The sequence below is a fragment of the Mauremys reevesii genome, linkage group 2, assembly GCF_016161935.1.
Source record: "Mauremys reevesii isolate NIE-2019 linkage group 2, ASM1616193v1, whole genome shotgun sequence".
NCBI lineage: Eukaryota > Metazoa > Chordata > Testudines > Geoemydidae > Mauremys > Mauremys reevesii.
In genome coordinates this window covers 141,135,815-141,161,681 of record NC_052624.1, presented here as the reverse complement: position 1 = coordinate 141,161,681, position 25,867 = coordinate 141,135,815, and the positions used below count along the sequence as shown (strand labels likewise).

Here is a 25,867-nt window from a genome sequence, read left to right as displayed (position 1 = left end):
TGTCATCCATTAAGGTCGATCTGGCTGCTATTTCGGCTTTTCATCTGCCACTAGAGGGCAGTTTGATTTTTGCCCACGGCATAACTGCTAGGTTCCTCAAGGGCCTTGAGTGCCTCTACCAACATGTCAGGGACCCAGTCCCTCCTTGGGACCTAATTCTCATATTATCCCAGTTCCTAGCACCCCCTTTCAAGCCTCTGGCTTCCTGTTCTCTCCTCCTCCTTTCTTGGAAGGTCACATTTTTGCTTGCAATAACTTAGACTCATAGACTTAATTTCAAAAGGGACCATTATGATCATCTAGTCTGACCTCCTGCACAATGCAGGCCACAGAATCTCACCCACCCACTCCTGTTACAACCCCCTGACCTATGTCTGAGTTACTGAAGTCTTCAAATCGTGGTTTAAAGACCTCAAGGTGCAGAGAATCCTCCAGCAAGCGACCCATGCCCAATGCTGCAGAGGAAGGCAAAAAACCTCCAGGGCCTCTGCCAATCTTCCCTGGAGGAAAATTCCTTCCCGACCCCAAATATGGCGATCAGTTAAACCCTGAGCATGTGGGCAAGACTCATTAGCCAGCACCCTGGAAAGAATTCTCTGTAGTAACTCAGATCCCACCCCATCTAACATCCCATCACAGACCATTGGGCATATTTACTTTGGCCCACAGGATCCCTGAGATTAGCGCACATACCTTGTAACCGCCTTGTACAGTCTTTTACAAGGACAAGTTCCAACTGCGTCTACACCCGACCTTCTCATCCAGGATGGTCTCCCAGCTTCATATGGGGCAGGAAATTTATCTGCCCGTCTTTTTTCCAAAGCCCCGTAAGTCGGAGGAGCATTAGCTGCATTCCCTACATGTCAGAAGGGCACTAGACTTCTACACTGATCAGACCAAGCCAGTCCGCAAATCCACGCAGCTGTTCATTGCAGTGCCCGACAGAATGACAGGTAATCCGGTGTCTGCTCAAATAATTTCTTCTTGGATCACCGCCTGCATTCCCTACTGCTACGATGAGGCGAAGGTGCCACCTCTGGCGATTGTCACCGCCCACTCAACCAGGGCACAAGTCTCTTTGGCAGCTTTCCTAGCCCAGGTGCCAATCCAAGACATCTGTAGGGCAGCCTCCTGGTTGTCTGTCCACACGTTCATGTCCCATTACGCACTTACCCAGCAGGCCTGGGCCTGGCTTTGGTAGAGTAGTACTGCATTCCTCTAGGCTGTGAACTCTGCACTTACCTCTAAGGATACTGCCTGTGAATCACCTAGAATGGAACTGACATGAGCAAGCACTCTAAGAATTAAAAAAACAGTTACCTACCATTTGTAACTGTTGTTCTTCAAGATGTATTGCTCATGTCCATTCCATTACCCGCCCTCCTGCCCCTCTGTCAGAGTTGCTGGCAAGAAGGAACTGAAAGGGCATAGGGTCGGTGGCACTGATATACACTCTAAAAATACATAAGGAGACACAAGCAAACAGTGTAATTATTAAAAGATGAAAATACTGACTAACTGAGCCATGCAGAATGTGTCAGTTAGGTACTGCACAAATAATAACTCTTATGAGTTTACTATACAAAGACCAGATTCCATCTTTGATGTTTCGCCCTTTGACATCAGTGACTAATCCACTGTAGAAAGAGGTAGCATTCAGTCATAAACATATACTGTTGCTCTCGATTAAAACTGGAATTCATCCTTATCCATTGAATGACTTTGACAACCAAATAATACAACTAGAATATCATGCTAAAATTGCAGGATCCATGACTCTTTTCCTTGCTTGTGATTTCCTCCTGTTCCTGATACGAGGGCAAGAGATTTTTTTTGTATATTCTGTGAGACGCATACATTGACTTTCATACACACTGTTCCTGTTCTTATCCTTCCTGGTCTGGTTTGTTCAACTCTTCCACCACTCTTGGCCTTGACTACAGCCTGGATTTGTCTTAACTCTCCTACCTGAGGTTAGGTTTAGCAGGGTCCAGCTAAGCCTGATTCAGCTCCCCTTCTTTTGTTATTTTTCTGAAAAGTTGATGCTGATGTCACTTCTCCCACTCTCTCTATGCCTTCATTCAGATCTATTGCCCATCAGTCTGTGGTTCTGCAGGCATCTCCAGATTTGGGGCTGAGGCAATGAAATCTCTGTATAGCCACACGAGATACTGGAAGTAGCAGTAAAGATGTGACAGGGACCCCTAGAGGTACTAATTCAGTGGCAATGGATCAGGGACCTCTTAAAAGCGCAGTTGAAAAGACAGCTGACATTTAAACCAATCTGTATTTTTTGCACCACTGAACAGTGGTGTCAAAGTCATTACAAGATAGCAGCTCAGCAGTAGTGGAGGGCATAAGGTTGAATCCAAGATGGCGGTTACACAGTTTTCTGGGTCAGAAACTATGACTGAATTCCCAGTGTCTGCTTGCCACAGTGGTATTGTAGCCCATGACTATGGCTCCTAGGCATTTTGATAATGTAAATAAATAATTAAACCAGAAAGTGCTGATCCCCAAACAAAAATAAATAAAGGTTTAGAGTTCCTGAGGCTCAAATACAGTACAAGATCGGTGCAGCCCCAGGTTTTGGGGCAAAAGTGTCACCATGTCCATGTGGCTTGTATCAGATACATCAGAAGCAGGTGTGTCAGGGCAATGACCCCATTTTTCTCGTGTTCTTTTCTGCCATGAATTAACTCAACTCCTACTTAACAGGAAATGTGTATGTAGAGGTCAGACTGTACCTTTACATAAATTAATGGTATTCTTTCTGTGTTTAACATAAAACCTTGCTTCTGTCTCTAAACCTTGAAAAAGGCACGGAAGGTAGTAAGTGTCATGGTTCTGTACTTCTGTTGCCAGAAAATAAAACAATAAAATGTATCAAGAATTCTGATTCTGAATTCTTTCTAAGGGGAGTTAATGAGCTAAGGAGCTAAGAATGCTTAAGGAGCTAAGACTTCTTGTTTAGTACTGAACTCTTGTACATGATGATCTCCATATTATATTTCCCACACCTTGCATCTCTCAATTTACTTAAAGTACCTGAAATATTAATAATTATTAGTAACTTCCACAATATTCAAGTCCCAAGATCCGGATAAGTTTAATGAATTTGGTCATGTTTATTTTCAAGATCTTGAGTATGTGTAAACAAATTAGGGAAATGAGCATACACCAGCTCATGCATAGAATTACTCATGCCTTAATACTGTATTTTAAGTGGGTAAACCCTTGTGTAAAAGTCCTATAGAACGTAATAGGGAGGAAACCAAGTGTTCTAAGCAAGTTAACCAGGAGGAAGTTGTAGGAATCAGTTAAAAAACGTTGTAGGGTTTAATAAAAAAAAGTATCCATGCTGTAAAAGTTTTAAGGCAACCAGCAGAATTTAATAGAAAGTTACAAAACAATTCTGTAGGCTGGTTTAAAAATCTGATGGGTTATCATTCTCCATTAAATTCTTAAGGATTTTCTATAAGGGAACAGTTTGCCTTTCAAAAGAATGCGATTAGTTCTGTGTCACACAAAGAAACTGGGGCGACTTGAGTGGGTAAAGTGACTATAATGGTATTTTTAGATTTCAATAGAGAATTGTGGGGGCAGGTTTTATTATTGTCAGGCAAATGTAAACCACATTTACAATGTATTTTAAATATTTTATTTTACAATATACTCTTTATAAATTAAAGCAAGGCTTCTACAATTTAGCTGCTGAAAAATCTGTGGGTGTTTAGAACAATGATAAAATGTCACAAGCTACATCCCACAGGGAGCAAAGTGATATAGCATTAATCCCATTTTGGACCTCATTGAGAGAGGTTTAGATAGGGGTAAAATTATCTGGTTTTATATCTCTGTTAGAGCAGCTGAAAAGTCAGATACACAAATTCCACAAGGTACAATGTTTTAGCAAAAGGCTTATTTCTAAAGCTGGTCAAAATATTTGAGAGAACTTTTTTCTGTTGAAATATGCTGTTTTGTCAAAACCAAAATATTGGTTCTGGTGACAATATGATCAGGAAGGTTTCTCAGGTGCAGGATGTATTTAAGGGAGGGAGGGAGAAATATTCAGTTCTGGTCCTTGACTAGGGCTTCAAAGTACTGTGATGATACAAATAATTGATGTTAATAATAGGGTACTGGCCTGGGAAAAACCCAGGTTCAAGTCCTTATGCTGCCTGATTTGGAGCCAGAGACTGAACTTGAGTTTCCCCCCACCCAGGCCAATCTCCTATGCATCAGAGAGTGTTTCTCTCTCATTTTTGTTTTGGTACCATATTGGCATGAAAACAAATTTTGAAACATTTTACAAAGTGGAATTGCTTCCTGGCCAGCCCTATTTATTTCTATCACTAACTCCTGGTTGATCTTAATAGCGGTAGTAGTATTTCCCTTATGCTGCATCTACACTGAAGTTTCGTTTGTTTGTTTTTTAAATCTCCCACCTCTGCACTCAGGTTGCTACAGTACCACCAGTGTTAGTAATACTGCAATCAATAGTGTAGACTGGGAGCTGATGCGTGTACCAAACTCTGCTCAGAGCAGCTGTAGACAACAACAGCTGGTTAAATGTGCAAGCAGTTAGTCTATACTAGTACTCCTACCATTATTGACATTCTACTGGCGCTAGCGTAGCAGTGGAAAGATGCCCTGAAAATTGTTAGTGGAGAAAGCAGGGCTCTAGATAATCAACTGCAACAGGGAGCCATGTATGAATTTTACTTAAGATTTGATACTTTTCTATCAGATGTGGCAGCTCTGGAGATATACACAGCTTGAAAATAAGAGGTTAGAAAACTTGAAAAGCAATTAATTCCTTTAAAACAGTTTAACCATGTGTGATGGCAAAAGTCCTTAGACTCTGTCAGCCAAATTAATTGTGTTTAGGATCTGTGTGAAGGGTCCAATGTAATAATACTTTAAAATATGTGTATAAATTTACACTGCAGTATATTTAAGCATGGCCATGATCTTTAATGGGATATTTAGATACATATATGCTACCAGCTAACTCCAAGAGTAAGCAAACATGGCAAATAACTGTAGTAATGGTGGTGAACCATTCCTACTCCTGGTGTAAGTACTGAGGAAGCAGTGTGATTCAACATGACTGAACAGCACTGCTTAGTTTCTTGGGTACAAAGGACTTCCTCTTGATTTTGCACACCTGCCACCTTCAAGTTCTATGGTTTGCTGCCCTTCTTTGGCTGAGGAGACAGCTGTTTAGATCCTTTCCTGAGCAGAACTTCTACCTTGTCCAGAATAGTCTCTGGACAATGTCATGCAGGGCTGGCTCCAGGCACTAGCCCAGCAAGCAGGTGCTTGGGGCGGCATGTCGAACTCTTCGGCAGCAAGTCCCTCGGTCCCTCTTGGAGGGAAGGACCTGCTGCTGAAGAAAGCAGTGTGGTGGAACTGCCACCAATTGCGGCTCCCCCCCCCCACCGCTTGGGGCAGCAAAAACCCTGGAGCCGGCCTTGATGTCATGAGGTACTCCTGGGGCTGATCATCCTTCTTTTGTAGCATTACCTACTCCTTCAAGTCCAGAGAGTACAACAGAAAATCAACTGCCCATCCAGAGCCATACTTCTTGGAATAAGCACTTCAGTTATAATAACCCCATTCAACTACCACCTGCCTAACTGAGACAAAATATGGGCTTAACACTTTGTTTCACTTAAAATCCTGCCTTACTCAGTCCACCTTTTCTACATATAGGGGTCCGATTGTAAACAAGAACAAAACACACTTATCAAAATGGGATCTGAGCACCTCAGATAGTGTAATGAGGTTATCTGCCCAACAGTCTTGTGGGGCAGGAATTGTGACAAAGCTCCTCCTCTATCTTGGTAGGTCCTGCACTTATTGGCAGATTTGTTTGCCTCAGAGATTCACCATGTAGGTCAGGGAACAGCCCAGAGACCTTTCCCTCTGGTAGAACCCACAGGCCAGGACAATTCCTCCTGTGTTGAATCAGGAGTTGGGAGGAACCCAGACCCACCCTCTACTCCGGGTTCCAGCCCAGGGCCCTGTGGACTGCAGCTGTCTAGAATGCCTCCTGGAACAGCTGTGTGACAGCTACAACTCCATGGGGTACTTCCCCGTGGCCTCCTCCAAACACCTTCTTTATCCTCACCACCAGACCTTTCCCCTGGTGTCTGATAATGCTTGTACTCTTCAATCCTCCAGCAATACATCTTCCTACTCTCAGATCCTAGTGTCTCTTGCTCCCAGCTCCTCGCATACACACTATAAACTGAAGTGAGGTCCTTTTTAAACTCAGGTGCCCTTATTAGCCAGCCTGTCCTAATTGATTCTAGCAGTTTCTTCTTAATTGGCTCCAGGTGTCCTAATTAGCCTGCCTGCTTTAATTGGTTCCAGCAAGTTCCTGCTTGTTCTGGAACTGCTCCTGTTACCTTACCCAGGGAAAAGGGATCTACTTAATCTGGGACTAATATATCTGCCTTCTAACACTCTCCTGTAGCCATCTGCCCTGACCCTGTCACAGAATGTAGTACCCTCATGTGACAGACTGGGAATTAAGAAAGACTAAGTAAAATTTGCAGAAGTGCTGAAATTCCATTTCAAAAGTTAGTTGTCCCCCTAAGCGCCCAAGTCCCATGGACTTTTAATGAGACTTAGGCAGCTAAATGGCTAAGTCCCTTTTGAAAAATGGGACTTCAGCCCCCTATGTTACTTAGCTGTTCCTATGGTCACCCAGGAAGCCTATGGCAGAGTCCGGAATTGAACCCAGGTTTTATTAATCCCAGTTCCACACCTTAATCACAGATTTTTGTGTGTGTGTTCTTTCCTTTTTACTCACTCTGTCTACCTCTTCATTTTCTTTTCCTTGTGTTTACTCCTCCTTTCTTGGTTGCCTTTTCCTTTCAATAACATTAATGTAATGGGTTTCAGAGTGGTAGCCATGTTAGTCTGTATCAGCAAAAAGAATGAGGAGTACTTGTGGCATCAAATAAATTTCTTAATCTCTAAGGTGCCAGAAGTACTCCTCGTTAATGTAATGATGCTTTCCCTGTATTTCTTATTTTCTCACACACCCCTAGATCAGGCATTTAATTGGTGTGCAGGCAAAGAGAAACTTTTCCCTTCCCAGAGGTTGAAAATGGATAACTGATTATGATGCAACTCTTCAAAACAACCTGATTTTGTCCTGAGCCAATGAAAGTGCTTTTCAAAATTAGTCTGTACATCACTTGTCAGCCTATCATTACTTTCACATCTGCTGCTGCTGCTATTGTCTTCTGCATTGAAAATAGACACTTGAAATTGAAGTTGCACACAAATGCTAGGACATTCACAAATATAATAAATGAAAGCTGGCAGTAAAAGTTGCTTTCAAAATTCCACAGTATGGACTCAATCTTGCAAGATGCTGAGAACCACCTCAAGGGTAAGGACAGGCTGTGCTCTCTAGAGGGATACTCAGCACCTCACTAATCCAGCCCTCTGTAAATACAGTGGTGAAGAACTTCCCTCCAGAACTACCTGTGAGAATAAGCTTCTTTACTTCATATCAGAGAGAAACTTGAGGAGTAGGGAGGTGGCACAGGGTTAATATGGATCTTTCACTTGGAAATACAGCTCTATTCTACCCTAAGACTCAAAATTAAACTATGGATGTTAGCTACCTTTTGTTTTTGATGTCCTAGATGGTTTTTCATTTAATTTCAAGAGAGTTAAAAGTCATGTGTGATTCTTAAACTACTCTATGGACCAAATTCAGCCCTGGTTTAAGTGTGCACAGCTCAAATGGAAGCCAGGGAGTGGCACCTGCTTATGCTGAGGCCGAATTTGATCCCAAATCTCCAATAGCAAAATTAACAACTTTCACTAAGTCATGTTACAAAAGGTGAGTAGAGCCATTACCATTGGACTGCTGTCTAAAGAAACTACTATTAGGTCACCATTCTGTAATATCTATTTATCCTCTTGAGGTTTAGTCTCTTCCTCGTCATTTGCTTCCAGTATTGTATTTGTTTTATACGTGTTCTTAACTGCAATTTCAATCCACGGATATTGTTCTGAATTTTTTGTATGTACTTTGCTGTAGTACCAGTTGGTTATTTAACCATACACAGAGCTACTAGAGTTATATATACTTAATTCTGCATCACCCATTCCATTATAAGTCTCTGTTTTCAATTGCTTCTCTGTCTAATTTTAACCACTCAGTCAGAAATTGTTCATGTTTGTTGTCTTTCTCCGGTTGATTTTTGTGTGTTTCAATACAAATGATTCAGCCATTTCAGAGAATGAGGTTAGTGGAAAATAGGTAGTTTACCAATACTAAAAATATTTTCCAACTATTTCCATCATAATTAGGGGGAGACATTCCTGTAGTCAAGGAGATGATGTTTGCCATGAAAATCCATCCAGATTTGGTGAAGTGATAAGTCTGTCCTCTAAAAATCACCACTTGCATGTAGTAGACCTTTATTACAAGCCTGATGCTAATATTTCTGAGCATTTCATCTGCAGTGAACATGCTTCAGCCCCCAGCGAGCCTCATGCATGGTAGGCATGTAATTAGACCCCTGGGGAGGGGTGGGGGGATGCAACTGCAGTCCCTTTGGCCTAGGAGAAGGTGTTGTGTCTGAGAGGAGACTATTAGTTTGTTTCAGCTCCTCCAGTCACTGCTGTTGATAATTCTGTGTACTTCAGACATTATTGGAAAGGTTTTATGCCCTAACGTAGGAAGCAAGCAAGCATCAGTCCCTCACTTTTACAGATGAGGTGACTGTAGAGAATTTGAATGCAAATAGACCCCCTTACCTCCAATAAGGATGACCCCAGCCTAATTCTTTGAACCATTTTCTTTCAGTATGTTCGTGGCAAATCTATGCTATCAACAACCACTAGACTGTACTTTCCTCTAGAGCCAGGAAAAGAACCCAGAATTCCTGATTCTCAGCAATCCTCCACTGTCTTGGAAATAGTTGTGTACCAAAGGAAAAGTATATTGGGATAGCACCATCTAGTGACTGGTTGACAGAGGATATTACTGTAGTACTGCTCCCAGATATTCCAAGTTCAAATGGTAGAGGTTTGTACTGCGAATCTAGAGGCTTTGGGTTCCAAATCTGCTGACTACTCTTGCAGAGGAGGGTGGATAGGAGGAGAGCAGTAGATTTTCACATAAAGGGATTTATTTGTTCAGTCTGTTTTCTAAAAAAAAATACACCCCAGGAATTATATTTAACGCTACATTTAAACATATTAAATTTTCAAAGTCGAACGCTAAAGAGTAGGAAAATGCCAGAATTAACATTACTTGTGCAATTCTAATTTGGCCACTTTGTGCATATTCATTTTACTATCATCATTAATAACATGCTCACATATTTGTTCTACAGAGCCCCTCCTTCGGTCGCTATACAGAGTGGATAGTTATTTTGGCAGAGGGTTGTATGAAGAGAAAGACTCATTACTGAAACCCAGCAGGACAGGTCTCTTGATTCTGTCAGAAACTGCCTAAGTGATGATTCCCAAGACTATTTTAATTCATACCCAAATGAAGGCTTCACAGATAACTTTAATCCTGGCATTTTGCAACTTTAATCAAGGCATTTAATCCTTGACTTTGAAGTGTTAATGTTCTGTTGACATAGGGTTTTTTTCCTGTGTACATGTGCGCTCACACACACAAACATACACTACCATTCTGGGAGGAAAAAATGCATTTCCAAAGCATCATGCTTTTATAGATATCAGAATGTTTTATACATAGTAAGGAATTAATCTTCACATTGTCTTCTTCGAGGTAGGTAATAGTCTCATATCACAGATGCAGAAACTAAGACTCAAATGCCTGGCCTAAGGTCACAAGCAGTTTAGTTAGTGTCACAGCCTGGTCTCGGATCTTCTTATTATCAGTCCCATGATTCATCCACGAGACAATTCTTAGTCCCAAAGAATGAAACCACTGTAATCCTCTTCTTGGTTTTTAATAAGCAGCTATCCTCACCTTTTTTCTGTATTACTTTTCTCAGAGAGTCACTATTTCATCACTCAGCCTGTTAGTGACTACATATGGGACAAAGAACTAGAATGAGGGACAATGCGCCCCCCTCCACCCCACACACACACACCCATCGCAGAAGTAGCAGGCATTAGGAAGCGAAGATAATTTTCCTTAACATTTCCTAAATCATGCTCATAACAATAATCATCTCAAACTAGGTTTGAGTGTGGGAAGGTCAATGACAGTGAAGAGACAAGAACGCTGGAGGGAATGTGTAATTCACAGCCTAATCAAAACATAATGTGTGCCTTCAAAAGCAGCATGCCCTGAGAAGTAGGGGAGGTATTAACATAGCCAAAACGAAAAGCATAGCCACTCAGCGCTTCTGTAAATCAGATATCAGGGTCTCAAGTCAGGCACTCAGAAAATGAGGAACACACAACTAGTGTCCAGTTGTGAAATGTTTGGTGTAAGTGACTTGTCCAGCATCATATAGGAACTGAGGCAGAAACAGGGATAAAATCCAAGACTCCAGGGCAGCATTCATCTGTGTTAAACATGAGTCCATCCTTTCTCTTCCAGCACTCCCTTGCTTCCTTTGCAATAAACCCAATATTTGCAGGGATCTTACAGGTAATAGTCTCATTCAGTATAGAGCCCTGAGTCAGCCTCAGAGCATATTCCATCTTGTGCACTAGATGGGGTCCTAAGGAAACAATAGTTTGTCATTAGAGCTGCTTGAATAATTGTGGGGGATTTTTTGACTGTTTGGTGGCCAAATTGAAAAATAAGAAGGAAAAGGAAACAACACTTTGGTGGACCCTAAATGCAAATTGTTTTATGTTGGTTTTGGTTGTTTTTGTTCCCACCAAAACCAAAACAAAATAAAAACAGTTTTGTTTTCATGCTTCTTTTACCCTTTTAAAATAATGATCTCTAGCTGATTTTTAAATGAAATGTTGTTTTGAAACAAAGCAAAACATTTTGTTGTGAAAATGTCAAATTTGACTGTTTTGAATATTTTTTTTCAGCTGAAACAATTTGCTGTATTTGATCCAAATTGGTGAATAATTTCAGTTGAATTGAAACTGCACTTTTCAGTGAATAAATTGTGTATCCAAGTATTTCACCCAACTCTATGTATGATCATGAAATTAATGAATCAGTTGTAATGCACACAAGGGGGATAGACTAAGTTTCTACCTTAAGGCAAAGCAGGTCCTTGAACTCTCAGTCTGCTACATTGTAGGTAAATGCCCTAACTAATGAGTTACTGGCACCTATTACTCCTGAGATTTCATCCTGGATCTATGAATTCTTTCATGATGAATGTTTTGTTGAAATAACTGTTTCCGCAGAAAGTTTTAGTTTCAATCAATGAGCATTTTGCAACCAAAAACAATAAAGTAAAATTCCAACCAGCTCTACCTGCAATCCTCCCCTCATTTCTTCCTCCATGATGCCTGGGTGCCAAGAGGAACAGGAAATAGCACATCCCTAACAGCAGGAATGCTCCCCCTACCCAGTATATTTAAAGTCTCTGCTCCTATGCAAGAAAACACACAAGTTTCTCAATTAAATATTTGAAATATATTAACATGGACAAACAATGTATTTTCCTCTCATCAAGTTCTCTCAAAAAGATAAACACATTTTTGCTGAAAGTCCCCCCACACACACACGAAGAAAAAAAAACAGCCTGAAGAGGACACCCAGCATGAAAAATTTTAGCCCATGTGGTTAAAATTTGGCAGAATTTTAAGCAACTGAAAATGAGTTTTATAACAGAGAATGTTGGGCAAGCTTAACTATTTGCCATGCTACCAGATCTGCCTGTATTAATAAAATATAATCCCTGCCACCAAGATTTTACAATCAAATTAGACAGACAAGAAGTGGGAGGAAAGGAAATATTGGCTTCATTATCCAGACGAGGAACTGATGCACAGAGAGACACAGGCCCTGAAGTTAATATACTGTGGGGGATCAGGGGCCTGCCCTCACAGAACTCACTGTGGTATCATGGTCTGAGTGATTTTTCCTATTGTGTTACAAAATCTCTGGCAGACCTGGGAGCTGAATCAAGTTCAGTGCTTTAATTACAAGAACATTCTTCCTCTGTAATCCAAAACTCAAAGCAAGACGCACTTGATACTGCAGAGTTACATTAACATAACACCCACTGTTATCTCAAAACCACATGAATCTCAAGTCATACTGAGGCCTTTATTATTTTCCAGTGGTTCTTGTAATAGGCCAGGGTCAAATTCTCTATTGACTTTCACAAGGTGTTAATCAGTAGGAATTACAGTGTGTGTAAATTACATTTGGTCAGCTCTTCAACTTTAGCTTCTAGCCAGCACTGGAGATGGCACTACTGAACTACGACAAGACTGCCTCTTTAGTAGGAGTACTAAGGAGTATTTATTATTTGTATTGCAATGGCACCTAGAGGCGAGGGCCCCATTGTGCTAGGCACTGTACAAACATGTAATAAAGACAGTCCCTGTCCCAAAGAACTTAGAGTCTAAGTTACTTCTGTTTGCAATGCAAGATCAATGTTGCAGACACTAGAGATCTGAGTCCAGTTTGGGGAGAACATCCCACTTTCAGGTACTTATTGGAACTAATCTTTGAACTTTTTGAGGTTCACATATCACTCATTTATATTTATCTGCACAGTAATTTTGTGGTGGTTTATGTACATACCCTTTACAGTACATATGTTGTTTACCCCTCATTCTTTAAACAGTTACCCCTCCAGTTCAATTAACTGTAACATCAGCTCCTTGTATATATCATCAAGTGACAACTCCGTGGTTTGAGTAGTGGCCTGCTAAACTGACGGTTGTAAGTTCAGCCCTTGAGGGGGCCATTTAGGGAACTGGGGTAAAAATCTGTCTGGGGATTGGTCCTGCTTTGAGCAGGGGGTTGGACTAGATGACCTCCTGAGGTGCCTTCCAACCATGGGTGGCTCTAGGTATTTTGCCACCCCATGCACACCCAGTCCCGTGGATTTGGCGGCACGCCTGTGGGAGGTCCGCCGAAGCTGCGGGACCAGCAGACCCTCTGCAGGCATGCCGCTGAAGGCAACCTGCCTGCCGCCCTCGCGGCAACTGGCAGAGCGCCCTCCGTGGCTTGCCGCCCCAGGCACGCGCTTGGCGTGCTGGTGCCTGGAGCCGCCCCTGCTTCCAATCCTGATATTCTATGATCAACAATGAGGATTGATCCTGAGATCTCTGGTTCTAGAAGCAAGAGCTAAAAACACAATTGTCTTAGCCAAAGCTGAATGAGGGCGCCAGATTGGGGGGGGGGGGGGGAAGTACACACGCTGTTCAAGTCCCTACATCTATCTTTATATTTCCCATTTTACAATCCACATTATTTTTTCTCACCTCCCCTGTTCAGGTCTTCACTTTGCCTCATGCTCGTATTTTTTTTCCTTTTCCTGCTGCCAACTGGCACTTTATCTGGGAACAGCATTTTCATGTATTTCCAGTGTATATTGTATGACATACTAAATTTCATTCTTCAGCTGAGAAAACATTTTACTAATTGAAGTGAGACGCACAATGTATTGTATAGCTCAAACTCATTTCGAATGAGTTCTGACATTCAGAAGGGTTTAGATTAAGCAAAATAGACTGTTCTTCCCTAGCTAAGGCTGCCTGCTAATTTAATTGAGGTTATTTAATCAGAAACAACCATAGCCTATTGTAATATCACTGTATGCCTCTTTGTCAGCTAATTTGGTAATAATTAAATAACCCCCCCCACACACACATTTTTGAAACCCTGGCTGATAAAGTCAGGTTGGAAAAACAGCCTTTTAAGTTACATTTATTAGCGTTCAGCAATCTCTTCAAACTATTAAATAATGAATGTCAAATCACTTTTCAAAATATTCATGTTTTAAAATAAACATGAATCATCCTTTTTATTACTTTTCTCATTAAAGATTTTCTGCACTAAAGATGATACCATAATAGAGGATTTTTTGTACTCTACTGAATGAAGAATGCTGAAAAAATAGGATAAAATGGGAAATCTTGCTTGGAACCTCTTTGGCACTTTGATTCTATTAACAAACATGGAGAATAATTAAATAGTTCAACCAATGTAGGAGTAAGTTTCTATGTACAACCAGCCATATCCTCATTTGGTGCAGGGGAGCAATGCCAATTTACACCTGCTGAGCAACTAGTCCAATGTCTCTTCCTTGATGGTCTATGCTTTCCAGATTTCATCTGTCTTTCTGTTTCATGTATTTATCTACCTACATCCTGGTGGCTTCTAGAGTCTCTTGCATTTAGTAAGAACTTCAGTCACCAGGCTTGCAGAGCCCCTCCGCATTCTCTCCCTGTCATCAGAGCTTGTCTCAGAGATTACTAGGGGTATGCCAAAGTAAACCCCCATTGCCAAATGGATTTCAAATTCCATGATTTTCTACAATAAACATCAAGATGAATCTTACTTTCTCCAGAGACTTCTGCAATTCCTTCCTTCTTTTATACCATAGTAGGACTCGGGGATAGACGCTGACCTTAGTAATAATTGTTCCAGGAGTAGATATAAGTATTATCTTGATGGGTAAAGGATAGAATCAGAGATGTTAAAGACAGATAAGTAAATATGTCCATCTCCCTGCTACTAAAGGACTGTTCCCTGATGAGCAGGAGACAGCACTAAGGAGCTCCATAATAAGATTCTGCTGTCCAATTGAAGGGCAAGCTGGGATAGTTCCCTCCCTCCAGTGGAGTTCAGCCTCCCACTGGACACTGCTGAATCACCCCTATGATAGATGACTTACAAAACTGAAGAGCTTTGCTGAAGAACAAAACTTTTGCTTTTAGAACATGAGGCACATTCCAACCAAATGAGAGATGTAAAAAGCAATGTCTCAAGAGAGATTGACTTTTGACCCCTTTACAAGATCTCCATTTCAACTATTTTCTTCAGCTTACTGTGCTTTACTTACCATACACTCAGTACTTTTTGTTTCAGGAACAAAACTGAATCCATTGAACAGCTAATGTATGTTTGGTTTTCCATGTGCACTGAGATCCACTAGCAGCTATCCTCAGGGCCTGTATTGAGCCTGACTGAAACAAATAGTATTCTGCATGAGCCCAGGAGTCTGTACTAATGGATCTCTGTGCAGGACCAGAGCATTGGTTATGATTTTGAAGCCACACTCTTTTTAAAAATAGAAAGACAAACCAATAGATCTCCTAGTTCTACCAACAAGCTCACACCTCCACACTCTGCAAGTAAGTGGCAAACACAGTTAATCACATGCTAAAGGGGACAATATTTGCTCAAGCTTCTTATTTACACTTGTTTATTTATACTTATTCTGATGCAGCATACCATTCCCTTCACTGGGGCTAATTTTGAGGAACTATTTGTAGGATAAGGTCTGTCGCAGGGTAAGTTACTCCATCAGGTCTCACTCCTGGCAGTTGAGGGCTCCCCAGATATACTCAAGGCTCAAACTTCTAACTTCCCTTTCTGGTTTGCATGGGGCTAGTACAAGATAGGGTTAGGAGTCTGGGGAGCACATTTAACTGTGTTAATTTAGAGAAGTCTTGAGGCTAATTTACTCCAACGGCCATATTAGCCTCCCCAAAATTGCAGGCATAACATCACCTTTGACCTTTCAACCCTCAGGTGGGCTGAGCTAAATTCTGGCACATCTGAGGACTGAGGCATTTATCAGTTTGAGGAGTGTGCTGCTCACTCCACTGGGGGAAAGCAGAGGCAGCCTACACCAGAGACAAGTTCCTAAGTTTGCATTTTTCCAGACTGAATCTCATTTTATTTCCTCTCCTGATTTCTGTCCTCTCTAGACCCTTTCTCATTATGTGTCTGTTCTCTCCAGCAGTGGGAACACCTCCTCTAATTAATGAACTGTTTATACCTTCTCACAGATTATTAATGAAGTTGTTATATAAAATAAAGCCGAATACTGAAAATTGCAGCATTCCGCTGGACAAACACTGTGTCCTTCAAGAACCTTTGTCATTAGCTGCATTGACACAGTCTTTGTTACTTCCTAATTGTCTATAACACTTCCCCTTATTTTCTTATTAAAGATATATTTAAAAAAAGCTCAATAGCCCAGCCACTATTGAATCATCAGTAACTTAATCTTCCTCTTCACTTCTTTTTTTAAATCAATTTAGTCTTCATGAGAGGTACCACACTGACAGACCTATAGATTGAAATCTTCTATTTAAATTAAGTACAGCATAGTACAAGAAGCAGGAGCACAGTATTTCCCAGCCCTCACAAAGAGACTGGCCATCCTTAGGCATGAGAAGTTAGTCCAGCACCTGTATTGGTTCAGTCCTTGACTTCTCCATTGATATTGCCTACAAGGCTGCCAAGTAGTGCTGATAATAGCTTAAGCAGGAGACCTGTTAGCAATTCATTAATATCTCTTTTCCACTTATTAGCAAAATCTTTGAAGCCTTCAACCTGTAACACATTTAGCTAATACATGCAACCTTGTCCTCCTCTATCATCCTTGTGTTGAGTGTTTCCCACCTCATTCTCCATTCAGACACAGGTGTGTTCTACACCTCCATTGCATCTTGTCCTTATTTACATTGTAAGATCTTTGGGACAAGGACTATCTCAATTTATGGTTGTATAGCACCAAGCAAAATGGTGCCCTGACACTGAATGTAATATATGGGACCTCCTCTATTCAGGAGAGCACTTGAGTACATGAACAAATCCCATTGACATCAATGGAACTCAAGTCAGTGTTTAGATGTTTTCCTGAATTGGGGCCTTCATGAAGCAAGTTGAATACATAAAGACAATACCACCGTCCGCTCATAGAATGTGCAGGATCAAGTACCGCTCTTGCTCTTTTATAAATCCAAACTCCTTTAAAGTCAGTGGAGTTAGTCAAGATTTACCCAGTTGTAAATGACAACAAATTTGGCCAATATATGTTCAGAATAACTTGGAATTAAAATTGAAATTCAGTCATGAACACATCACCTTTGAGCATTTAGTGCATATAAAGTAAAATGTTCATTATTATAGGAGAAACTTGTAGCACTAGCTAATGCTTAACATAGGTTGCCTTAACATATATATTGTTGGAATTTCTGTTTTTATTTTTTTCAGTTTGTCTTTAAAAATAGGAGCACTTGCAAAGTCATGCAGTGCAAAACATTAGGAAACGTAAGGATTAAGGTTTCCCCATCAACTTTCATTAGGCCTACCTATGTATATGCACTATGATAGTCTTCAATTACATGAGCACATACTATTTTTTCCACAGGATCGTGCCTTATTCAACGCACAAAATGAACCTTCTTTGAGGATAAATCAGGGCTGTGTTGTGAATGAGTGTTGTCTGCAGGTCCCCTGGCCCATTTGTTGCAGAAGCTGAACATTGTGTACTGAATTAGGCAGGGATTTCAGGAATAGAAAGGAAGGTCCTATTGTTAATACAGTTGAACACCTCCCTGGAGAACTACATTTTGTCTGTGCCTCTGCCACAGATTCTATGTGATGCTAGGCAAGTCACTTAAAATCAAAATGTCATAATTGACAACTAATGGAGTGCTCCTTATTTTCTGGGTGCCGAACTTGAGACACCTGAGGCCTGAGTTGCATGAGTGCTGAGGCCTCATAACCAACTGAAGTTGATTGGAGCAGGGCTTTGAACATTTCTTCTTCTTCTCGTGTCCTTGTTGCAACTAGAATTTTTTTCAGAACCATGCACAAGCAATGGCTCTTTCCATCACTGCAGCAAGGTCCTCCTTCGTACAGATTGTGACACTGTGCACCCTATATTCAACATAGTGATATGATTATGATATGGTTATAATATAATTATGATGCATCTTGTACAAAATAGGTCATATGAGGTGTCAATGGAAAAGTTATTGTTTGCTGGATGTGATTATCCTAATTGTATGCATGCATCATTTTTGTATCTGGAGTTATAAATATTGATTACACATCTGTATTTCAAATGTGCTTGCTGATGGGTAACTCCCACAAGGTAGTCTACATCCAGTCTAGCCGCACATTGTGAATGGGTTATTTTAGGTAATGGGTCATCAACAATAACAACGAGCTATGGGAGAAGCTTATCCTCACCTGAAGGGCTTTCCTGTGGATGCTTCAGCCAATATATGTGTAATGGTGCCATGACTCATTGAAGCATGAAAGGACATGTAACTAAATCATGTGATATTGGACTCCATTTTGGTGCCTGTACTTTCCCACAAACTGTGCTGGGGGTTTGTTTGGGACAATGAAGTTCCCTCCACATGGAAGAAGCTATAAAAGGGGGAAGTGACATCATCATGGGGCCTCACTCCTGCTATAACACAACATCTGAACTGGGGAAGGGGGTTCCATGTGGGACAGAAGTATTCCAACATGTGTATGCAAAAGCTGTAACCTCCTTGTACTGTCTAACAGGGTGAAACACTGTTTAATTCAAATTCTATCTAGTTTATAAGGCTTAGATTGCATTTTTGTTTTATTTCTTAGGTCATCTGCTTTAATCTGTATGCTCACAACTTGGAATCACTTAGAATCTATCTTTCTGTAGTTAATAAATTAGTTTATATATATAAAACAAACTATAAAACAGTGTGTAAGAAGTGCCTGGGGAATCTGCTCAGGAACAAAATCTGGTGCATTGTCCTCTCCACATTGAGGGAGGGGCATATAGGGTTATAAACTTACACTGGACATACTTTTGACCAGAGCAAGATGGTACTACTCTGGGGTTCTATGCCGAGAAGCTGGGGTGGGAAGCTGGCTGGAGCCTCTCTATTGTTAGTTCATGAGTGGCTGAGGAGAAGCCTTTATGTAACTGCAGCTGGTTGTGTCCCTGCCTGTGTGCATGTTTGTGGAAGTGAAGGACCAGGAGCAGTCTGCAGCTTGTCACAGCATCACAGTGAGCGAGGGAGCCCAGGATCGTATGCCATAGGGCTCAGCAGTACCCCAGTTCCAGGTTGTACCCTGGGAAAGTCTGTCACACAGGTCTTCTGAAGGAGTTGGCAAAAGAGCAGATGCTCCATGGTCTGGATTTCACTGCACTCATGTGTATTCATGTCATTAGAGTAGCCCCATTTGATCCTGTTAGCGTTTTGATCTGCCAGTTTGCGTGTGCAGGTTGTTCAGGCATCGCCATGTTGGCCAGTCTCTATTGGCCCCTCTGGAGAGGACTCCTGGGGTTCCAGATATATTTGGGTGCATCTGACTGCACATGGTCTTTCATTCCATAATCTCAGTCATGCCTTGCCAGTTGTCATATCCAAAGGCTCAACACTGGTTATAAAACTCTTTCACAAATTAAGGCATTTAGTTACTTCTATTTGACTATAAAATTGATGCCTTGGGTCTTCCATTTGCCATGATCTTTCCCTTTGGCTTGCCACCTTCCTCCTGATGTCTTATGGTGCAATGCCAACCAGTAAGTACAAGCTATCTTTTGGTGTTGGTGTTAGACATCCTGTTATTGCTTGACAGCTGTCATTTAAAACAGGGTCTAGTTTCTTGGCATGGATGGATTGTTCCCACAGTGGACATGCATACTCTGCTATAGAGTAGCACAAGGCAATAGCAATGGTTTGCAAAGTAGCTGGATTGGCTCTCCACTTTGAGGTGACCGATTTTTTGAGGATGTTGTTGCAGGCACTAACTATCCCTTTCATCTTCTCTACATGTGCTTTGAAGGAAAGTGTTCTGTCCAATGTAACCCCAAGTAGACAGGGTTTGGGTGATTAGCCAGTAGAATTCCATCCCAGGTGATGTTTAATGTCTGCTTGGCTTCTCAGTTGCACTGGTGGAAGGTCATCACCTGTGTCTTGGTTGAGTTGGCACAAAGCTGGTTCTTATTGTAATAAGCTGAGAAGTTGCTCTGTGCACAAGTCCTTCTCCTGTGATGTGTTGCATAGTTCATTGACATATATGAAGCTCCTTGTATTGCTCTGTATACGGTCATTGGTATATATGTTGGAGAGGATTGGTGCTAGCACACTGCCCTGTGTGAAGGCATTTCATTGTTGTCTTCAGTGGCTCTAAAAAAAAGCAGGAGTACTTGTGGCACCTCTGTTTCTTGCAGTTCTACATAAAAATGTCAGTTCTCCAGGACAGATTGGATGAGCTGCAGTTGTGCACCATATCATAGACTTTGGCAAGCAGATTTTAGTGGCTGGCTGTATTGTATGCTGCTGGGAAGTCTATGAACACAGACTGTTATCATCCCTCTCTCGAATCTATCTTCTATATGCTGGGTGATATTTAGTATTTGGCCAGTGCAGGACTTTCCTTGTCTAATTCTGGGTTGTTCTGGATACTATTAGATACTGTTCAATATGAGGTCAGAGGTGATTGAGAATAATAGAGGTAGCATAGGAGTGATATTGGCCTGAAGTTCTTTGGGCCAGAGGCCTCCTTCCTGGCTTCAATAGAGCTATTACATGGGCTCATCACCATAATCTGGTGTTCTGATGAGCAATTGTTTAAAAGGCATAATACCCATAAATTGGTTGCAGGACCAAAGTGCTTAATATGCTCCTTCCATATGCCATCGAGTCCAGATGCTTTGCCATTCTTCAGGTGACTTATTACAGCACTGAGTTCATCTATCATGTATGGCACACTGAAATTATTTTCTTTTAGATCAGTTTGCCATCTAATTAATATTTTAGGCTACTTGTTCAGAACTCTGCCGTTAAGCAGAAGATGGTGTGCCACCTAGTTGGCTGTGATGATGTAAAAACAACAAGGAGTCCGGTGGCACATTAAAGACTAACCGATTTATTTGGGCATAAGGTTTAGTGGGTAAAAAACCCACTTCTTCAGATGTGATGTAGTATTGCTTTACTTTCTTTGGATCTGTAGCAGTGCAACAACTCACCCTGCGGTGCCTCCTGCTGGTTGTCCAGGGAATTAGCTCTCCAGCTTTTGGAGCACCCTCTTCAGGCCCAAGTTTTGCCTGTCACTGGCCCCATGTCCCTCCTGGACCCCGGTGCCCCTTTCCCTTGGCTGCTGCTCCCTGGCAGTACCCCTTCACTTCTCTGGGTCTCCCTTCCCAGAGGAACCCCCTATCCCCACCTTGCCTCAGTCTTGGGCTACTGCCAGTCACCATCTAGGCCCCGATCACTGCCCCGATCACTGCGGACTGCAGTGTCAAAGCCACTCATCATAGGCAAGGGGGGGTTGACCTGCTGCCGTTCCCTACCCTGGGCTGCCCCTCTGCAACCCCAGTACCTTTCTGGCCTTTATCAAGGCCTGCAGCCTGAGGAGTTTCCAGGCTGAAGCTTCCCAGCTCCTCTAGCCTTTCTCCAGCCCTGCTCCTCTTAGGTACCCTGCTCAGCTCCTAGCAGCCAGGCCCTCCTCTCTCAGGAAGCTAGAGAGAGAGACTCTGTCTTAGCTTCTGACTCACTGACCTCTTATAAGGGCCAGCTGGGCCCTGACTGGGGCATGGCCCCAGATGTGGCTGTTCCCCCTTTCAGCCCAGGCTTGCCTCTTTCCCCAGCAGCTGCCCTCTCGCAGCTTCAGCCCCCTCCCTGGGTCGGTTTAGCCCCTTCAGGACCGGAGGGAGTGACCACCATGCTACACACACTCCCCCTCAAAATCCCCTGGGATTGAGAGGGTTTTCTGGCCTTGACCAGTTGCCCATGCGCCTCCAGAGCTGCCCGTTTCCGTTCTGACTCCTCCAGCCGCTTATGCAAACCGGTCTCCTCCTCTACAATGGCCTCATACTCATTAGCGAGGTCCAGGACTCTTGCTTCAGCTTCACGGCGGGTCTGCTCTGCAGCCTCCAGCTGCGCGCACAGGCTTGAGTCCCCCAGGCCCTCTTCCTTCAGGGTCTGGGTTTCTTTACTGGAGACCAGCCTGGCAACGGTCTGGGTCCCGTCTTCCTTCAGGGTCCCCTCCATCCCGGCTACTGCCTTCTCCAGATTTGGCCCTTCCAGGCCTCCAGACCCCTCTATCAACTGGCCCTCAACTCCCTTGAGAGGGCAGTGCCTCCTCATGTGGCCTGGTATGCGGCAGGCCCAGCGGGCTTCTTGTCTCTGTGCCAACTTGAGTCTTTCCTGGTCCATCTCAGGTCCCACCCTTCCGCCAGGGCAGACCTGGACCTTGCCCCTTGGGCCCAGGCATGCCCATTGCATGTGGACCCAGGTGGCCCAGTAGGTTAGCAGCCACCTGGGTTGCTTCACCCGATGGACTGCCCTCGGGACTTGCCCCTATCTCTCTCTGGGGGAGGCGCCCTGCCCCCACCCCAGTAGAGACAATCCCTTTTTATATGTCCCCACCTTAAACAGGCATTACATGTCCAGCGCTCTGCCACAGGCCTCCTGGCCCTGACACTCAGCCTCTCACGCCCTTCTCCACCATTCCTCTGAAACTCCTTTCTAAGGAGTTTTACCATGGCCCGCTGTTCCCTCACCAGCTTCTGTGACTTTTTGCCTTCCCCACTGTCATCAAAAAAACCTGTCATCTGTCCATCAGCTGGTAAAAAGCATGCAGGAGATGGTGTGCTGAGAAATTGATGCTAGCATATTCTGTAGGAGTGGATGGCATCGATTACAGAAAGTTTTCCCAGAGAATGACAAATTGAGGCAGATACTGAAAGTATGCATTCTCGCTGTCAGTCATTCATCCATTCTCTCAGCTCAGCTGTATGCTTGGGATTGTTTCTCTTTAAATTATGGCTGCAAATGATATATTACATGTGCTACACACATTTGAGCAGGTCATCCTGCTATTTATAACAGGTACACAAATTCAGGCCCAGGAGTCCTACAACAAAAAATATTGGCCGTTCTGAAGGTGTTTTGTTAATTTTAAAAGGAGCACAGTTTAAGACCAGTTTCTCTTGGTGTGGGGATTAACATAGTAAGATGCATTCAGGATGTGGTGTTATACAAGTACAGTATTACTTTGAATTCAAAGGCAGTGCTGCTGGTTAGTCAGTGAAACCTACATCCTATGAGGAATATTATTTTGTCTACACTTAAAAACCCTGCGTCTAGCTTCAAACCAACCAGAAACATTATGCACTGAATCCATTTACATTATGTCACCTTGAATCTTTTCTTCCTGACAGTTTAATATAATCTGCTTTGCAGTTTCATACCAGAAAAGACTGCAATACAAAAACGTATCATTCTGTGACAGTTTTTATTGTAATATTCACTCAGAAGGAATGCTCCCTCTGAAGCGCAATGCTTGTTTAACCTCTTCCTGTTCCTGGACCACCTGAGTTGTATAGGAAGTGACTATACACAGTAGAACATAAGCCATTAATTTTATTGGTGTTAAGCCTGAATTAACCCTGGTGTGAGACCAAATCTGACCCTAGGTCCAGATTGTGATGACCCACAAAAGAGCCAGGCACAATTGTAGCTCCTGTGTTCTCCTAATACTCCTGTGGGCATAAGCCACTCAGGAAGAGTATGGGAGTCGATAGCCCTGTTCCTTTCTGCATTGGTCAGTGGAGTGGGACTGATGCATGGCATAATGGGGAGTGTTTTATACCCTCTTCAAGGGTTATTCAGATTTCCCCTTGGGAACTGTGAAGGAATGTAGTTCCTTAAGGCACAATCTCTCCTGCAGCTCCTCTTGTGTTGGGTTAGGCTCCAAACTGCCCCTACAAGTGCCTTGTGTCTAAATGTCACAATGGAGAGATTTCTCTCTATTTTTGCATGTCACTTTCTAGAATTACATCCCAAAAGATAATAAAATCACAGAGTTGGCACTCTACATATAGCAGTACTTAATTACAGATCTATAGTGGAAGAAGAGATATTTATAAGCGTCAGACAGATCCCCATATAGTCTCCAACTCTGGTTGTTCAGGAGTTGAATATGTCACTGCATGAAAGTATAATATATCCACATATGAAATATTGAATGGAGTTCTTGCATTTCACGTTGCATAGCTACTCCAAATCACAGTTCTGGAACCCAATACATACAAAGTGCTTCTGCCACCATCTCCCAAATATAAAAACTACAACCATGTTATCCTGACATCGGATAACTTCATTACCTACCCATTCAATTCAAGATCCACTTACAAATTGCCTTCCTTATTTCTAAAACCCACTATGGACTAGCTGCAGCCTCCTTTGTATCTTTCCTCATTCTCCTGTCATCCTCGCTGTGCTCTTCTTACTAATCTCACCACTGTTGGAGCAAGCCGCTTTTCTTCGGTGGCTCCTGCTGTCTGGAATAACTGTCCTATATCTCACATCTTCATCAGCTTTCCATTTCATTTCCAGAATTAACTGAAAATTTCTTCTTCACCCAGATGTCTTATTTTATCCCTCTGTGATCTAATTTATCTCTGATAATTAATTAACTCTAAAACTTTATGTTAAGATTCTTAGCCAGATTGTGATGTCCTTACTTACCCTGGCAAGAAATGACTGGAACCAACAGGACTTCTCCTCTGAGGAGCAGCTCACCGGTGTGAGAAAAGGGTTCATAGTCTGGTACTATGTAAAAGACTCTGTTCAAAATGAATGCTGCTCAAGAATTTAGAACTTGACACAAGCACTTCTCTTACAGAACTATTTGCACACTTAGAGGAAGTAGATGGCATATGCAAAAAGGAAAAGAATGCAAACAGTAGATTTAATGCTAAACTTTTGTACTTGTCTATTACTGTGGAGACATTAATGGAACACCTTGGTTAATTTTGGACAGGGAGAAAGGAAGGAAGACTGTCATGGAAGTTCACATTTTTGACCTGTTCTTATGAGGCTTGGTCTTAGTTTAAAACACTAAAAATAGTGCATTTACTTCAATGATAGACAACATGCATAAGAGACCCGTACAAACTTTACATTTCCATGTTAGTAGAACTCTGGGAAAGGTGCCTTAAATTATACAAGAATCTCTATATGATTCTATACTTTAAAGAGATAACCTGAGAGGAGAGTTCCTTAGAGGGGTTTGTAAGGAAGAGAGAGGGGAGTAATGTAATTAAAAGTGTTATAAACAGGACTTTCAATTAATCTCCATATAACAACCAGAATCAATAGGATCTATTGCTCCTGACTATTCCTGACTATTCCATTGCCCACTGTATGACCTGGAGCAAGTCACTTAAGCTTTCTGTGTCTCAGAAACTTTTGTGTCTGTATTTTTCCTTTGATTTGTTTGTGCAATTTAAAAAAAATATATATAAAAATCAACAGTTTATATTTTTGTAGCACAATAACAATTGGCTACATTCCATAAATGTCAAAGGTGCTTTCATGTTTATGTGTGCCTTTATATCCCTTTTTATAGATAGGGATGAACATGGACACATCAACTTAAAATATATATCAAGTGTATATTTGGATTGCAAAGAGAATAATTATCTATTATTTATAATATAATTAATATATATATAGTGCCTGGGGGGTTTATTTGAGATCAGCGTCCCACTGTGCTGTATGTCGTGCTATCCAGAGTAGCTCACAACTGTGAGTGCCTGCATCAGGGCAGACTGTTGGAAACAGGGCAGACACCGCAAACTGATGGTGTGTTCTATAATTATATTTCACCAATCCAGTAACAAATGTGAGTTCCCGGATCACTATACCAGACTTACCATGGAGTCTCAGATAGTCCCCCTTAGCTTCTCCAGTCCATCTTGCCATCCAGAAAAACTAGACTTTGTGATAATGGTCATGTAAACCAAAAAAATCACACCACATCAGGTTGCTCCCAATCCTAAGTGACCAGTCACTTACCCCAGATCAATTCGTACTCCAGATCTTACACCAAAGACAATGATGGCAGCCAGTTCTATAGTACACTAACTAATGGTTTAACAACTAAGAAAAAAGAATGAGAGTTATTGAGAAGTTAAAGCAGGTAAAATATACATACAGT

General features: G+C 42.0%; 1 long non-coding RNA gene across 1 annotated transcript; it reads right to left on the bottom strand.

Moving 5' to 3' along the window:
- Positions 1-9,259: 9,259 nt before the first annotated feature.
- On the bottom strand, positions 9,260-13,481 carry LOC120399410. Its single transcript, XR_005595138.1, has 3 exons — positions 13,378-13,481; positions 11,411-11,528; positions 9,260-10,688 (listed from the first exon to the last, which is right to left on the bottom strand). It is a non-coding gene; the product is annotated as an uncharacterized LOC120399410 (long non-coding RNA).
- Between the last annotated feature and the right edge of the window lie 12,386 nt (positions 13,482-25,867).